We start from the raw sequence: 4,741 nt of genomic DNA, 5'->3' as shown, positions 1-4,741 counted from the left end.
GCCTGGACTTGCCATGCTTATGTGCAGTAGTATGCTCTCTAGCATAGGGGACCTTGAATCTACCGTCATCTTGTGAAAGCTCTAAGCTTTTTTCTACCACCATTCCAGAAGCCATAAGCTCCTCTTTTTTCTCTTTGTACACAAAGTTTGTACACAAAGACAATGTCGCGAGCGAAGATTGCATCTCTCAGCATCCTTTGCATGTCCTCTAAATAATTATAACCAGAGTTCATTCTACACTATCCTTAGACATACCATCTTTCAACATCCTTCACATGCACTATAAATAATTATAACTAGAGCTCATTCCTACACTACTCTTAGATATACCATCACCTATGTTCATGATAATGGCTATCTGGATCAAACATCAACATATGCATACTATGAATTTTTGCCACCACCACATATGTACATGATATAGGCTACAATTTCTTCCTGCCACCCTTATCCATATTGCAACAAAAATTCCCTTCATGAAAACAAATGCCTATGTGGGTCGAAATTTACACCCATAGGCTATATGATGTCTACCTCTAAGATTGTCCTGCTCAAAAAATATCTCTTTTAACATGCTTAGGTTTACTCAGAGCCTCCATAGTTACCATCTTCTATATATATATATGAATACAAGTCTACCTTTGCACACCTATAAGTTGACCTCTTTAAACTCTTAGCATTGGTTGTATATCATGCCCGGTATCTGCTTATAAATAATAGAGCAAATAATTATATCATGCAAACTGTCAAGGTAAGTATATACTAAAGGCTTTACTATTTAGGTCTAGAAATAGACTCAAGGATGTTTGTAGATTTTTTCATAAATTATGGAGTTTATATTGTTATGTATTCTAATATTTTTTGAGTGCTTATCAAATAATGTGCATATTTATGTATAGTGGTAGAATTTGTCCCAAAAAGTTCATTAAAAAAGTGCCTTATATTCATGAAATTTATAAAATAAATTTTTATTTGAAAAAGATTGATATTTCTTTAAGTTATGTAGACTCCTATATAATTTTGTAAGTCAAGTTTATTTTTATGTCACAAACAACAGCAGTTTATAAATCTACGAAGGTCACACGTGTTTTCAATCTTGAAAAAAAAGCAAAATTCATATATTTTTTAAACTTATACATGGAATTCTAGATGTGTTTTCAAAAAACTATGTTTTTAAGCCATTTTTAAGATTTCACACATTTTGAGAGGGAATCTTTTTAGGTAACCCTCGTCAGTTACCTATTTTGCTTGTAATAGTGTTGTCTATAGAGTGAGACATCCAATCAAAAAAGCACACCATGCAAATTGATTGAGGTCTTAGGAAAGGATTGGTAGTCAATTGAAATGTATAGAATAATCTAATGATGGTAGTCTTTAGTAAATGTAGAACTTTGTTGGTGCAACGATTGAATAAAAAATTAATAATGCTAATGTTAGTAGTCCTATTAAATTGTGAGAATGATACTTTATTTTTTAAAATCACACTTCCACAACCAAAATTATGTCTGGCCCTGGGAACAGGCATCAAAATATGCTAACAGACCGACTTTGTCAGAATGCTATGAAATTTGATGTTTGCATAGATCTGGGCTTGAGGGACATCCCAAAAAAATTTGAGGCTGATCTGAGGCATGTAAGACCCATAGCCAAAGGCTGGTGTTTGGAGGCTTGCTTTACATTTTGGAGGCTTGCTTTACATGCCTCAGATCAGTCCCAATTTTTTTTGGGGTATCCCTCAGGCCCAGATCTATGCACACATCTAGTTTCATTCAACTTAAAAAACTTTAAAATTTTTAATAAATTAATTTTTTGATAAAATCACTTTTGATTTTCTAAAAATGACTATATTAGCAAATTTTTTTCTTATTTTATTCATATCTTCTTTTTCATTCATGGCTCACACAAAGCAAACCCTACGCAGGGTGTGGCCCGAAAGAGAGCATGTCTATGCCATCATCGCAAGACTCTAACGACATAGAAGCTAGAACCTCCTCTCACGAGGCCTAGCCTTATCCTTTATACCTCACCTAAGCCTCACATGAGCTGGAGGATGAGGTGTAGCCCCAGCCTCAACCTCAGCCCCACCACAGCCCCAACCTCAACCTCAACCTCAGGCCTAGCCTCGTCGACTGTAGCCAAGACAACACAAATAGAGATGGAGGCTAGGTATTTTGGCCTTGCAAGAAATCAAGCGCTATTAAAAGACAATGCACAACTTAATTCCTAAGAAAATGTTTGCAAGAGTTGTACGAGAAATTTATGATGACTTAAGGTTGAGGGAAAACCGTAGATTTTGGGCTCAACAACAAGATTGCCAGCTGCCATATCAAGATGGACAACACAAGCAATGGATGCTTTTCAGGTGGCTGTGGAGGCTTACCTAGTTTATTTATTCAGTGATACCTTGATAATAGCTATACATAGAAAGAGGGTCACCATCACCAAAAAGGACATGTGGCTAGTTCATCACTTATGGAGATGGAGGGATACTCCTAGAGATGATAGTTGTTTGTAAATATACCAGTCTTTTGTAATCATATAACTATGAAACCATCAATATGTAATTTGATGACTTTGATGAATATCAAGACCTTTTCTTTGCTCCTTGTGTTGTGCTTTTGTTCATTTTCTATCTTATTGTAAGTTATTGAAATTATTATTTTTTAACTGTGTGTAATTGATTTTACTCTATCCACCACAAACTGTCTAATCAAGTTTAATTTTTAAACACTTAGATATAGAATCAAATAGTTAAAATTTAATAAAATCAAATGAGCAAATGATGCAAAGATAAAAAAGAAACCTGATTTGTATTACAGTAAAGAGTACAAGAAATTCATGATTGTATTACAAAGGAGAGGCTATGTTCTCTGCCTCTCTTGCTGCTTGGATCACCAGAAGATGAAGGAGGGGCTTTGATAGTTGGGAGAAAAACTACCTCCCCTACAAGCTCCCTTTGGATTGTTAAGGGATCATGTATCCTTGCAATGTGGCCAATTGTCACAAGGGCTTGTAGTGCACCCCCTGCTGCTCTGAGTACATAAAAATCAACTTGGAGAATCGCAGAAGCATGACTTTCTCCAAGCTAGATGCTGTAGGGATAGTTTTAAAAGAAACTTTAGTAAATTCTTTTAACTTCAAAAAACTGTTTGAGTGACCCGAGAAGCATGTATTATTGTGGAAGATGATGATGTTGTCCACCATCCGGCCAATACATTCTTTCAAGGGTGAGCTTGGACTCTTCCTTGCCTTCCGGATCTACTGGCCTGCCTCGATGAGAACTCATCAATGTACAAGACATACTGCAAACCAAAAGTGAGAAATTATGTCAGTATAAGTGCATGCACATGCCAGAATAACATTCACTCTGCCAACCAAGTCATAAACTAAACTAGCAACAAGAGACTGAACTTGATTATTACCTTTTTGCCAGAGTCCCAAGCACACTCCAAACCAACAAAACTTAGAGGCTCAAAACATGCAAAGAGAAAAGAGATAATTTTTAATATACTACATTATCAAGATTACCAACAATAAAATAAAAAATCAAAACTTACCATTTAAAGATTAGAAAAATTGAATAAAAAGAGGAATAAAATTTCTTATTATCTTTTCCTTTTGCAAACTTAAAAAACTGCAAACCAACACCAAAGCTTCAAAAACTCCACACTAAAGATTTTGAATTAGTCTCGATAGCACAAGAACAACATACAAGACATGATGCAACCTGTAAATTTTTACCCAAAAAAAACAAGAGAAGAAGGACTAACTTGAATGAATACCATGATAAATTAATATTATCTCATTGAGCTTCTATTCAAAGGAGAAACATTTTACCATGATAAATTAACATTATCTCATTGAGCTTCTATTAAAAGGAGAAAACATTTTACCAGAACATGAACATACTCATTGAGCTTCTATTAAAAGGAGAAAACATTTTACCAGAACATGAACATACTAAAGCGAAACCTATTTGTGAAGAAAGACTACCTTCAAGAACGCAATCAGAAATTAGAAATATCTCAAAGAGATTATGTCTAAATGAGATAAAATTTACCATAAGATAGACATATAAGAGAGGATGCTTACAATAAATTCTTATGAGAGACAAAGCAAGGAAGCGTGAAATATGATTATTACCTTTTTGCCAGAGTCCTAAGCAATCTCGAAATCAACAAAACTTAGAGATTCAAAACTTGCAAAGAGCAAAGAGACAAATTTCAATATATTACATTTTATCAAGATTACTAATAAAATAGAAAATAAAAAACTTACCGTTTAAAGATTAGCAAAAATTGAATAAAAAGAGAAAGAAAATTGCTTATTACCTTTTCCTTTCCCAAACTTAAAAACTGTAGACCAACACCAAAGCTTCAAAAATTTCACACTAAAGATTTTGAATTAGTCTCCATAGCACAAGAACAATAGATGAGAGAGAATGCAACCTATAAATTTTTTGCCCAAAAAAGAGAGAAGAAGGACTAACTTAAAACCTATAATCCAATACGAATTAGGTAATCATAAAGAGAGAATAATTTGTAATTAGACAAATGACCACAAACTAATAAGGCAAGTGACAACAAAGCATGAGTAAACACATTTGCAAAGTCTCATTAAATTTCAACATCATATACACATGTTGTTTCAAATATACTCAAATTAATAGCACTCAAGCCCCACAAGACACAATAAGTGAAAAATGTAAATATACTATTAAAATTTCATGGAGTACCAAAGG

The sequence above is a fragment of the Cibotium barometz genome, chromosome 58, assembly GCF_041138505.1.
Source record: "Cibotium barometz isolate CiBa-2024 chromosome 58, ASM4113850v1, whole genome shotgun sequence".
Lineage (NCBI taxonomy): Eukaryota > Viridiplantae > Streptophyta > Polypodiopsida > Cyatheales > Cibotiaceae > Cibotium > Cibotium barometz.
Note: the sequence above shows the minus strand (reverse complement) of the source record.